This window comes from Pan paniscus, chromosome 5 (assembly GCF_029289425.2).
Source record: "Pan paniscus chromosome 5, NHGRI_mPanPan1-v2.0_pri, whole genome shotgun sequence".
Taxonomy (NCBI): domain Eukaryota; kingdom Metazoa; phylum Chordata; class Mammalia; order Primates; family Hominidae; genus Pan; species Pan paniscus.
In genome coordinates, this window is record NC_073254.2 from 45,874,051 (window position 1) to 45,888,424 (window position 14,374).

The following is a 14,374-nucleotide window of genomic DNA, read 5'->3' on the forward strand; positions in this document are numbered from 1 at the left end:
ATTGTAAGGAGATGAGTGAATATCCCACCACTCTCAGGCCCATGCAGGCTGTGAAATAAAACAGTGATGAATAGACTCTGCATGGCCCCTGCTGGTCTTTACCCTTCAGCATTCTAGACAGTGCACCTCATATGCCATGATGCAAACACCACTGACTCCCTCTAGGACAGATATAAATCTCCCTTTCCCCTGCATCCAGCAAGCACACTGCATCAGCCTATGGGTCACTTCAACCCCATGACTCCCTAGTCGGGACTGTGGCAAATGCAATAGACTTCAGTCCAGTCTCTGTGCCTGGAGAAGAAAGCAAAGCTGGTCAGAGCCCACAGGAGGAGGTGACCCACAGGGAGCCAGTAGATGGGTGTGAGGGTGAGTATGACAGAGCGGTTACTTGGGCTCAGCAGTCAGACTGTCTCGTTAGAGTCATGAGTCAGCCCATTGACAGTTACTAAACTTCCTAGTGACCTCAGTTTCCTTGTCTGTAAAATGGGGCTGATAGCTGTCTCTAGGTCATAGGGCTCTTGTGAGGTTTAAATGATTTAATTCATGTAAATCCCTTAGGAACGTGACTGACACTTTTTTAAAGGTACAATTCTGTAAAATAGTGGGACCCATCAATTTAGGTCCTGTTTCTGTATTCCAAGTGTGATGAAACCAGCTCTCCCCAACACTTATCCTGACCCCCATGCTATGCCTGCAAGTGGAGCGCTGTTCTGTCCCTTACAACCTATGGTGCAGGGGGTAACCAGGAAAAGGCCAGGGTGGTGCCAAGTATGAGGAAGTCACAGAGTAACACACACCCATACACACATACATACCCATACCTGCTTATATACATAAATATGTACAGATACATACATATATGCACTTATAAACACACACATACACACAGACGCCCATACCTGTTTATACATCCACATGTGCACAGACAGACAAACGCACATTACACAGTCCCAATTCGTTGATTCAGTTTGGGGCCTGGGTAATTCCAATTCAATCTCTTTTAAGAAATTTAAGAATCTGAAAGAGAAAGACCGGAGAATTTTTGTCCGACAAGAGACAGACCCACTTCCCAGGCACTGTGGGACTTTGTGAGCCCCATGTGGCCCTGCTCCTGGAAGCTCGTGGAGGAGCGGGAAAATCTGACTTTAGATCAAGGTTCTGGAGTCCAGAGGCAGCCCCAGGAACTGGCCTTCCCTGGGTACCAGGCCTCCGGGAGTCCAGCAGGTCCCCGGGAGTCCAGCAGGTCCCCTTCCTCCTATCTCACCTATGACGTCTCAGCCTGCCTTCCACAGCCACGGGCCCCTCCCAGGCTTTGCTGCACAGCAGGAATCTCCACGGGGCTCTAGAAGGATCAGGAACAGAGTTTAACTCAACCCCCTCGGGTGAGGCACCCTCAGGTCCAATTTTTCGGTTCTAACATTGGTGATACCACTTTTCAGTCTTAAAATGTCTGTTTCGGCCGGGCGCGGTGGCTCACGCCTGTAATCCCAGCACTCTGGGAGGCCGAGGCGGACAGATCATGAGGTCAGGAGATCGAGACCATCCTGGCTAACACAGTGAAACCCGGTCTCAACTAAAAATACAAAAAATTAGCCGGGCGTAGTGGCGGGCGCCTGTAGTCCCAGCTACTCGGGAGGCTGAGGCAAGAGAATGGCGTGAACCTGGGAGGCGGAGCTTGCAGTGAGCTGAGATCGCGCCACTGCACTCCAGCCTGGGCGACAGAGAGAGACTCTGTCTCAAAAAAAAAAAAACAACAAAAAAGTCTGTTTCTTTTCTGATTTGCAAAAAAGTTTATAACTTTTGATACATCTGCTACTATCTATTAGAACCTAGCAGTCCTTCGTGGTACTTTCATCCACTGTGTCTCTGCTGATTCCGTTTCCTGGTGTTTTATCTTCTGGTTGGGTTAAAGATTATGTGTAATTGTTGGGCACAGAGGACCAGGAAAGAAAAACATTCCCGGTGAAGCTGGACGCAAGTACATCATTGTTGACAAGGGTAACTACTGTCTTTTCCTATTTACCTCCCTGCACTCCTTCTTCTCTGTCCTCCCTCCCCACCGACCCATGAGAGAACCTCAGGAGCCTGGAACAGAATCCCCAACCCCGCAGTAGAAATGTGGAGGAGGAGGAGGCGGAGGAGGCGGAGGAAGAGGAGGAAGAGGAGGAGGAGGAGGAGACTGTTCGGTCTCCTCTTTCCTCAAATATGGATGCCTCCAAGGAACATAATTCCAGCTCCGAGAGGTCCTGACGTGGGGCCCGGAGGACCCCAGTACCTGCCGGTAGCATCATCTCCTTGCCATGCTCCAGGTGTCTGAGCAGCCATCTAGTGCAGTGACCCATCGGGGCTTCCCTTGTGGCCTCCGCGGTCCAGAACCTCTCCCAAGTGCGCTGGATCCTCCAAGCTACTCTTTGAGCCGCTGTCCAGGTCTGCAGGTCCTCGTTCAGGGACATGAAATCTCCTTGTCGTAGGCGGACTTAAAGTGTCCTCCGAGGAAGCTCCTGTCCGGAGCCACCACCCAGCCAGGCAGCAGCATCTGCAGGTGCAGTGCCCTGGACCTACCCCAGGGCGAGCCGGAGGCGGGGCCAGGGCGGGGAGGGAGGTCGCCCCGCTCACCCCAGCTCCTTCCTCCCTCTGTCATTGGTCACAGAACAAGTCAGTCATTATCCAGATTGAAGGAGAAACCTGGAGCAAAATGTCCCCAGCGCTTCCGCACCTGAGAGGGATCAGCTGAGGCCCCGCCCCCCATCCCTGGGAGACCCGGGCCGGTCACTCTGGGGTCGGGGCGGGGGACACCTGTGCCCGGAGTCCGAGGTCACTCACCGGCTGACCCTGGTGGTGGTGCCGGCCCGGGAACCTCAGGCCCCTCAGTAACACATTCCCTGCGGTCTTCGAGAACTTTCCTCAGGGCGCCCACAGCCCTGTCCCATCTTCCCCACCCGCAGGGTCCGCGGCTTCACGCTCTGATTCTCGCCGCGGCTGTGGAAGCTCAGGAATCGCGTGTCGCCCACGAAGGCGCCGCTGAGGAACTCAGGGCCCAAGTGGTGAAGGCGGAGCCCGGCGGCCTGCAAGTACCCGGGGTGCGGGCCTGGGCTCCGGAAACCCGCACATTGCGGGCGGGAGAGGCGCAGGGAGCCTGGGACCCCGCCCCGCTCCCCTCGGGTCCCCACCCGCCCCCTCTCTCCCGGACGCCCTCGCCCTGCCTCCTCGCGGGGACACAGCCTCCCGGGCTCCCTCCCACGTCCCGCCCGGCACCGGAGCCGCTCACTTGGGAGCTTCTTACTGTGTGTGGGGGGGAGCTGGGGAGGGGACAGAGGGACGGGAACCAGGGGAGGGTGGCGTGGGGCGGCGGCTCTGGGAGAAGTGACCTGAGGATTCTGCAGACCCCAGCCCGGGGCGGAGGCGCCGCAAGAGGAGCTGCTGAGCCCTCCAAGCCGCCCTTTCCCTCTTGCCTCCCCAGCCCAGTTCATCCTGATCTTCTCACCAGCCCAGTTCTCCCCAAGTTCAGGGCCCACAGAGGAGCAGGAAGGGGGTTCCGGGACACAGGATCCGGCTTCTCTGGGTATCTTGGAGTCCAGGAAGGATCCTGGAGATCTCCCACTTTATGAAGCTCATCCTCCACTGACTGTGATGGCTTCTCTAGAACCCGAGACCAACTGATAAGGGCGTCCTATCTGGACGCCCTTATCAGTCCTGGGGGAAAAACAAGAGCAAAGGGTGAGAGGTGGCCATGAGGTCAGGGAAACCCCTGCAGAATTCTCAGGAGAGGGAAATCTTCAGAGCTGCGGCTTTGGCTTAGTTTGTCTTCCCGCCAGCCACCTGTCCTAGAGCTGGAGATGCTTAAGTTTAAACCAGAGACTTCGGATATTTTCCCTGAGTGACATAATCCTTGTCTTTCTCTCCTGGAATCGTGGGTCCAGACCATCACAGTGATCCAGTCGGCCCCCTCTCCTTCTTCTCTCACTCCAATCTCTCTCCCTGAGCTGGACTCTCCGCCCACCCTCACATTCTGGAAAAGTGCAGTGGTGTGAGCATGGCCCTGGGGCGAATTGTCTGGGTGCAAACCCGGCTCCATCCCTACTTTTGTGTGATCTTCATTCCTATGGCATTAACTATGAAAGGGAAAAATAACAGGCACAAGCCATGGATGTGCAGTCAGAATAAAATGAATTGGCATTTTTAAAGTGCTAAGACCACTATTTGACACATAGCACAATAAAAGTGTAAAATGTTATCATTCTTGTCATTTCTTTAGGCCCTTTTTCTTGAGCTCTTCCTCTTCTCTTTGGGTTCCCATGAAAATTTACCCTGTTGGAAGTTGATGTCAGCAAGAGACCTCCTCTTGGGAAATGCTGGCTCAGTGTGGGGCCTCCCTTTTAGTAAAGGGAAAAACCAATGGTGGACCAGTAGCTAGTGAGTCAGAGTCCATTTTATTTAAACAAGATCACCTACCTAGAATTAACTCCATTTTGATAAGGACATGCATCTCACAGATAAGCCCAGTGTAATTTACGGGGAGATTGCTTTATTTGTGTAGAACTTACTCTAGTGCTTTTCATAGTCTTGCAACACATTTCAAATCACTGGTTCTCATTTCACACTGACTGCCTCACAGAGTGAAGACGATGAGAAGTATCTTCATACTATATTCCCACGTTCGTCTATCTGAGTCACAGTCATATATTACATATGCAGATATTTTTCCTAGAAGTTTGAATTTATTGATATAGATTTTAATCTGGAATAGATAGATATTACCTAACATTTTTGTTTTTATTACCTCTAAGTTACACATGCTTAAGTAGTCACTACTGATACCTATGCATTTTCTCCCTTGGCATGTGACATTGACATAAAAATTGTACATTGTACTTTAGTTTTCAGCAATTATTAATTATGTAATTTGGATCATCCCTCCCATTGAGTACTACTGGACAAGTGGGAAAAGGGTACATATTTGAAAAATCTGATGGAAAGTATGAAGGGGCTAACCAAGCAGTAAAGATTTGCCAGGCCAGGAACCAGGAGAAGGCAGAAATCTAGAAGAGCAAGTTGAGCTGCAGGGTTGCTTTTGTGCTGGGTGATGTTGGCTGCTCTGGGCAGTGTCTGAGACCTTTGAGGGCTAGGTGGATAAAGCCTACATCTAAAGGCTGCGGGTGCATATGTGGCACTGTAAATCCCTGGGATTAGGATGGGTCCCAAAGGGCTGACCCATAAGAGCAACACAGTCAGTTCTCAGGAGTGGCAGCTCAATTTTTGTTTGAGTGGTCCAGCAGTTTTCACTGCTCTTATTAAAAATTGTAATTGAGAATCTTCCCAGTGTCGTAAAGAAGAAAAGAAATACACGTAAAAAGGTTTGAAAAGAAGGCACAAAACTCTTATAATTTGCAAATGGTAATATGCTGAATGCAGAAAATACAAATGATTAGAACACTCTTGAAGTTAGTAAGATACATATATATATATATATATTTTTTTTTTTTTTTTTTTTTTTTGAGACAGAGTCTCGCTCTGTCGCCCAGGCTGGAGTGCAGTGGCGAGATCTCGGCTCACTGCAAGCTCCGCCTCCCAGATTTACTTACGCCATTCTCCTGCCTCAGCCTCCCGAGTAGCTGGGACTACAGGTGCCTGCCACCGTGACCGGCTAATTTTTTGTATTTTTAGTAGAGATGGGGTTTCACCATGTTAGCCAGGATGGTCTTGATCTCCTGACCTCGTGATCTGCAAGTTAATAAGATATTTTTGCTTGGTAGTTAGAAGAAATTATAGAGCTGTTTTGCACAGATAGAAAATGAAAATTTTTAAAAATTGATTCAGCAAAAGTGCGTACATATAAACTTCTAAAACTAAACCTAACAAATTCTGTACAAGATGTCAATTGGGATATTTAAAAAACCCTACTGAGTAATAATAGAAGACAGTAATTAAAGAACACAGTGAATTAACTGAATCAATTTACCAGGATCCTGTCTTGGATGGTTCAATATAATAATGACATTAATTTCCTACAGTACTCTAAGAACTCAAACACATCTCAATCAAATGTTTATCAAGCATTTTTGCAACACATAGTAAGCCAATTTTAAGCCTTATGTTGAAATATGAAAGAGAAAAAGTAGCTATGACACTCTAAATAAGAATAATAAGCAGAGAGAATTTCCTTAGCAGATATTAAGACTTATGTTAGAGTTATTTTAACTAAGACAGTCGAGATGTTGAGACGGGGTAGTAAACTAGAACTTTGGAACAGAATAGAAAGCCTGAACGTATGTAGAGCAGAGGCAACATTACAGATCAGTGGGTAAAGGAAAACGATTTAGAAAATAATTTAACAACAATTGGTTATCTATATGGAACAATGCAATTGTACTCATCTCTTGTAAAAAAATGTGATTGTACTCATCTCTTTACAATAATATAGTAGAATATCTTCATTACTTTAGTGTAGGGAAAGATTTTTATGCAGGTTTACAACAAAGTATTAACCCCAGGGTAACCTTTGACAGGATTAGAGACATTAAAGTTGAGCTCCCAGATTATGTGGGGTTTTCCATTCCCCAGTGGACAGCGATAAATAACTAAATGTTCCTCTGGGAAAGGCCTGTAAAAAGAATATATCTCGGAGTGAATTATAGGGTCCTTTCTCAAGGGCACTAGCCTTCTGCTTACTTGAGGGGCTCTGACGTATCAACTGGCTTTGGTGTAGCTACTGGATAAGAATTTCTGAATACCCAGGACTCAAGGTTGGTGACTGTTCAGCAGACCTAGCAGTTTTTATACCTGTATGTGTCACGTGGCACCTTAATGCCTTGGTGAGGGGGGCATCCTCTCAGCCCTTCTGGGAGATGTGGTTAGGAGATGTTAAGTAGGTTGCACATAATGGATACATTCCCACTTTTCCGTCTCTCTGAGCTGTGTTCAGGCTCTTTCCTCTGCAGTATGCCTGTGATAGGGATTCTGTTGATATAGGCTAGTGGTTTTCACAAACTGTTGCATATAGCAAAATCTGGAGAGATGATTTGTTTTAATAAACTCAAGGCTGTAGCCTGTTAAATTAGAATAATATTTGGGCCTGTGTAGTTTTGCTGCAATTCCCAGATGATTATGATACATACCAAATATTGAGAACCACTGCTTTGAGCCACTAGTTTTTAACTTGGCTGCTGATTGGAGTCAAACCTGGAGAGTTTTAGGAACAATACTGTTTCCAGGATCCTACTTTTGATGAATTAGATTTAATTGGTTTTACATGTTGATCTAGACCTGGGGCTATTTAAAATCTCCCACGTGATTGAAAGGGCAGTCAAATTTGAGAAACACTGTGCTGGGCCACAGTTGAATTTGGGTTTTAATTAGCTAACCTGGCTGACTATTAACATCACTCTTAGGTGTTCAAAATAACACATTTAATCTAAGATACTGGGTGAAGATCCCATATTAATGAATCCAGGCCATTCATGTCTCATTTCTCCCTGTGTCAATACTGAAAGCTACAGGGATAAATCCCTCCAACCAGTGCTCCTCATCACTCTCTCCGTGATGATGCTCCCATTTAGCCGATCCCAAATAAAAGCCAGACAGCAAGCTTGCCTTTTGTGGTCCACCAGGCCATGCAGCACAGTGTCCAGGACATGGAGCAGGGAGGGTACATGGAGCGTGGATCAGGAGGGCACAGAGAAGATACCAGCAGACCTGCCCTCTCCATTGCACTCAAAATTACACTGGATTTCCTAGCTAGTGCAATCAGGCAACAGAATATATCAACTACATGAATTAATAAAAGCTTTAAGCAAAGTCATTGAATTAAAACTATATAAAATTATTTATATTTATACCTACCACAACCAACACTGAAATTCAACAAAGAAAGAGATACTGTGAACACTAGCACAATATTTCAACATCTTTGGAATAAATATACTAAAAGATGCACAAGTAAAACCAGCAATACTTTATTTAAGAGTATTTAATAAATAAGCATTACATGTTCATGAATTATGAGTCTCAATATGGCAAAATTTGTCAATGCTCTCCAAATCTGATTACTGAATGAAATCTCTGTTAAAAATAAAATTTTTAAAGGTACTTGGAAAGGTGCCTGCCAAGCTAGGAAAGTTGCCAATGATAGAAAAAACACTCCTGAAGTGAAAACTCAAAATTTATGGATTTACTTCATTGCATAGAGAGACATATTATAAAGCCGTGGATTATCTTGGGATGATGAAAATGTTCTAAAATTAAATATGCAGATTTAAAACTCTGAATATGTGAAAAACCATTGAATTGTATACTTTAGATGGGTGAGTAGTATGTGATTTATATCTCAATAAAGTTTAATGCAGAAAACATAATGAGATATTTTGAAAAATGCACTAGAATTTCTAAATTAAAATCATTGAGTTTTCCAAACACTGATGAGAATACAGACCATCAAGATCTACCACACACTGCTTGCCACAGCCACTTTATCTAGCAGTGTGGCATCATCTCTTTGAGTGGGATATCATACACATATACCAGTAACTCTACTCCTAGGTGTATAATTTTGACAGATATGTGCCCATTGTGCCAACAGACTAGTGCTAGAAGGCTTGTAACAGCACTGCTTGTAATTTTAAAAAATCTGACCACAAATGAAATGACCATAAACGAGAGAAGGGTTAATTTAATATATGATTTATTTATTCAATGAAATGTTACAAATAATAAACATGAATACTCTACAGACACCTATAAAAACTTAGCAAACATACATTTGATCTAAAATGAGGTCTTGTAAGAATATACACAGCATGATTCCATTTGTATGAAAAATTCAAAATTTATATAAAGTTTGAGGTAACCTGTGTTGTTTTAGAAATGTATGCATGGGGTAAAGCTTTAAAGAAAGACATGAACAGGATTACTATGAAATCAGAATGAGGGTGAACTCTAACGACAGAAAAGGGATTGTTATTGCTATGGGAATTGGTATGAAAACTTCTGGGTTTTTTTTCTGAGTTTTGTTTCTTTTTCACACGGATCTTCCCTTTAAAACCATGTGTTAAAATGTGAATGTAATTCAAGCCCTTCACTTTTGGTTGTAACTTAACAGTGTAAAACTGGTTTTAAAAAAAGTAATGTTAATTATTTATCTGTAGATGGAAAAATTAACCTTTATTCACAAAAGAAATGGGTTTCCCCCTACACCACTCATCAGAGAAGAGACCATGAATTGGAATGGGAACTCGGAATTGTCATCATCCTATAATTCGACTCAGGATTCTGTCCTTAAAACATTGGCACACTGCTGTCCAGCTCCCTTCTGTAGTGATGGAATGCCTATATCTGTGCTGTTCATTACATCAGTCACCGGCCACCCATGAATTCTGAGTACTTGAAATGTGGCTAGTACAAGTGAGAAACTGGGAAAACCGACTTTTAAAATTAATATAATTTTAATTGATTTAAGTGTAAATAGTGCCTTGTGGACAAGGCAACATTACAAAAACAAAATGCAGCACCCGCTATCTCTGTCTTTTTGTTCAGCCATGCATCGTGTGAATGACAGCTTCATTGTTACTAACTTTGAAAAGACCCCATTTCGAAGAAAAATGGAATTTCAGCTTCTTCAGGGGTGAGACTTTCTTGAACTCAGCATCTAATAAAATACCCAAACCACACGAAAGGACCCTGTTTATCTCTGTTCTCTCTGGGTATAGAAAAACATGCTGAATTCTTATTTGTATGCGAAATAAAGGGGTTTTCAATAGGAAATTTTTCTGTAAGGTGAGAAATTTATTCTAAATATATTTCACTAATTTCAAATGTTTTATCCAAGTTGCTTATAATTATTACTGTTTGGCTACTATAGTGTAAATATTTTTCAAATTATCTGAAATTTAAAAATATAGCAATATAATTCTATGCTGTGTGTGAAAAGGATTAAAAACAAGGTAAGCCTATGTTAGCTTGGTAAATTATCACAATATAAGAGTGTTGTACAATGTACCAAGTTTAATGTAAAAGATAATGAACACCTCACACAGCCCGTTAAATTAATCGGAAACATTTCAGTGTGAATGTGGAAGGGAAGATGAACAGAATTTTAAACACATTGGGTGTGCACAGAGGATCAGGATCTTGAATTTAGCATCACTTTTATATATTTTTTATTTACTTAGAGAGACTTTAGCACTTACTATGTCTCAGGCACTTTTCTAGATGCTTTTGATGCATTAAAACACATTTAATCCTTGTATCAACTTTAAGAAGTAGCCACCATGCTAATCCCAATTTACAGGTGAGTAGTAACTTTGTGTAACTCCAGCCAAGGGCGTGATAAGCTTTTACAGTTCTTTTGTAGTTTTTATTCCTAAAACATGTCTTTCATTCATCTTTTTTCTAATTAGTGTTCAAATATATCTAGCAACTGGTTATGTTTTGTAGGATAATTTTTTGTCATTCATTCTACAATGATTTAGCTTAGCATTAAAAGTTTATGGAATTTCCTTTTAGTTTGTAAATTAGAAACAAGGTAGGCATTTACTTCTTGTTGATATTCCCCAAACTTCATTGTACACAACAGCTTCTCTCAAATAGGATCTCACAGAATCAGTTCAAGGTTGAACTCCTAACACTAAAATTTTACATTAAAATTGCATTCTCTGTTGCCCAGGCTGGAGTGCAGTGGCACCATCACAGCTTGCTGCAGCCTTGAACTCCTGGGCTGAAGGAACCTCCTGCCTCAGGCTCTTGAGTAGCTGGGACTACAAGGCATGCATCACCATGCCTGGCTTGGTATTTTCTTTTATCAGATAGCAGAGTGAAGCACTTGCATTACAAAAATAAAATACATAAAAATTACGATGACTTTGCCAATCTAACGTATGACTTAAAATGGTAGTGGTTAAATTAGGAGCCAGTCAGCCACTTTCAAACATGTTTTTCAAAATGAAATTTTAAAGACAGTGTCATTGTTTACTTCTACTACTACTCATAGGTTTAGCTGTGGTCCTGCTATAGAGTTTGTTAAGAAAACTTCCCTGAGTTGTTTTAAATGGTCTTTTGAAAGCCAAACGCTGCAATCCTATAATCATTGGAATTGGGAACAAATGATACGTTTCTAGGCTTTATTTTATTATAACTTAAAATCTTAGTGATGGTAGGATTATTTTTCCTTATTGATTTTTTCTAATATATTTAAAGCATTGATAATTGTGTTCAGTCAGTTGTATTTTATGCTGAATCATTTGACCATGTGAGGAAAGCAGATTTTTAGACTTTTAGCCCATCTTGACCAGAGGGATCAGTAAAAACCTGGAATGAAGAATTTCTTCCTGTGCACACCTTTTTTCTTGTGTGCATTGCCCCTCATTCACACTTCTGCGCATTCATACATTTGTGATTGCACTTTTTTGTATTAATTTGGAATCATTTATTAATTCCACAGTCAAGTTAATAAAATGGTTAAAAATAAATTTTACATGAATTTTCTCAAAATTCATTACTTGATCCATTTATTCATTCTAAACCCATGTCAAATACCATTCTTTAAACCTCGTCATGTATTAAAGTTGCTTTCATTTATTAATTCAATCAAATGGCATTGAAATTTGTAGCAAGAGGCATCTAAGAAGGCAGAATGTTTCTATCTGTTCTGGGATTAACAGGGGTAGAAAGATGTGAAAGGCAGATGGAAAAGAGGCCTCAGAGAGGCAGCCCGGATATAATGACACCTGCCTCCCTGGCCAGAAGCCAACTTCCAGGATTCAGGATTCAGGAATAAAGTGTCCCAATATTCAGAAGGTTTCCTGGTCTCTCTTGAATTCAGTGCTCATTTGGCCAGAGCTAAGACCCTCACACACTTTGGTTTGAGGATCCAAGCATAGAATGTGGCTGTCTCTGGGACATTTCATGCTAAAGAAGCCCAGCACGTATAGACAAAGGGTCTAGAGGGCACCAGCCACCCTTCCATGGAGCTCTGTTCAAGGCACCTCCCCGTGCTCCATTACTTATGTTGGCCACGTCCTCAGGAGTTTAGAGAAATGGCCGTGTTGTCTCTGAGTGGAAGTGAGGGGAGGCCACCAGGGTAGTCAGGATTTTGAATCCCTGTGTCCTTTCCCTCCATCTCTACCAGAGACCACTTGTGGAAAAAAAAGACACGAATGTCAGAGGTGAATCCAGGCCCATGGATCCATTGTGGTCAGGGGACTGAAGCCAAGTGGCCCAACAGTAATGAAGTCTATGAGGCCTTGGTCACCCCAAAGCTTCCCCCATTAGGAGCTGCCTCTTACTGCCATCAGGGACCCCAGGAGCTGGACATGGCATTGTTTGTCATTTCTCATGAGGAGCTGGAGAGGTCCCAGAGCATATAGACCTTGATTGTATTGGAACCAGAGAGAAGTCAGGTAAAACTCTCCATTGGGCAGTATAATATGTTTGTTTTAATTTGCTAGAGCTGCCATAACAAAGTACCACACGCTGGGTGACTTAAACAACAGAAATTCATTGTCTCACAGTTCTGGAGGCTGGAAGTCCAACATCATGGTGTTGGCAGTGCTGATTTCTTCTAAGGCTTCTTTCCTTGGCTTGTAGATATGTTCTCTCTATGTCTTCACATGGTCATTCCTCCGTATCTGTCTGTGTCTAATCTTCTCTTTTTATAAAGACACTAGTCACATTGAATTAGGGCACACTCATATGACCTCATTTTACCTTAATGACCTCCTTAAAGACCTCTCCATATGCAGTCACTTTCTCAGGTACTGGGGGTTAGGACATCAACATGCCAATTTTGGGGGGATACAATTTAGCCCATAACAGTCTGATTATCCTTGAGATTGCATTTTCTAAAGAATAAAATAGAGTAAATCTCTTTGGCTCTTGATACTCTGAAATTTTGTTCTTGCAATGAGAATAAAAAAACGGAGAGCCAAAGGTTGGTGTCACCCAGAAGGTGAGCCCTCCCTAACTCTGGCTGCCCCAAGACCTGGTGCTGTGTCATACCAGAAAGCCTTGCTCCATTCTAGTGATTCCGGTACCAGCCTTTCAACTGGAAAGAGGATGCTCTCCCAGGGGAACAACTTCTCCTGCTGTGCTGGCTTATTTTCTTTGTATTTGGAGGACAAAAAAGTTGATGTAATAAAAAGAACATATTTGTCAAATTTTTTTGGTAATCGTTTTGATATCCTTATCAATACCCCATATTGTAATGAATATGTTGGCTTCATTTTGGTGGAAGGGACATGACACTGGTCCTTTTGAGTCAGAATGTTCTGGGCCTTTCCATGGGATTCAGTTTCTGCCATGGTGGATAAGGGGAGAGCTCTTGGTGTAGGGTTTGGTCTTTATAATGAACCATGCTGTTTGGGCAGCGGGTTTATCTCTGGAAGCGTGAAGGTTAGGCAGGAGTGTGACCCTCCTCCCCATTCAAAAGGTCAAGGTAGAGCAGGTTCTTGTTCAGGGCGCAGTGAGTGAGAGAAGGGAAAGTGACAGAGCATTCTTTCACCTTTTTGTGACATGCATGCATCCAAGTCTCTGGTGTTTTAAATAATTGAAACTGAGATCTAGTTCCACTTATCTGTAAAGTAGAACTGTGGAAAGGGAAGTGTACCATCCCCGCCACTGGAGAGATCCCTGAAGAGAGATTTGTGAGCCCCCATTTTATCGAAAATGACACAAAATTTCATCAAAATAAAGTGAAATTGTGGCTGTAGATGGGGCTTTATTTAGAGCTTCGACTCCCCACCTGCTTCCTAAGACATGATCCTTCCCCAGGATACTATAGAATCACAGGGCTTAGACTGGAGGGGTAAGGCATGATGGTGTTCTTCCTTTCTGGCAGACAGGATGTTTTGGAATGCATGTATTTTCCAAAGACAGCTGCAAAAATATCTAAATATCTTCCATCGCACTTGCTTTTCTTTAGTTTGACCCACCACTCCCTCATCAAGAGGTAAGGTCTCTCCACTCTTTAAACATAAGCAGATCTGCTATTTGCGCTACCCAATAAAATATGGCAGAAGTATACTTGTGTGAGTTCTGGGCACTGCTGTTAACCATCCTGCCTGCATCTGGTTCCTTCCATTTCAATCCCTGGACCATGTAACACTCTCAGGCCATCATCTGAACCCAGCCAACACATAGAACCCTATAAGAGATCATTAAAAATTCTTAGTTACTATTTTCATGAATATCCTTCTCTATCCTTCCAATTTCAACTTCCGAGTGTCATTAGATCCAAAGTGAGAATCTTTTTTTTTTGAGACGGAGTCTCACTCTGTTTCCCAAGCTGGAGTGCAGTGGTATGATCTCAGCTCACTGAAACCTCTGCCTCCCCAGTTCCAGCAATTCTCCTGCCTTAGCCTCCCTTGTAACTGAGATTACAGGC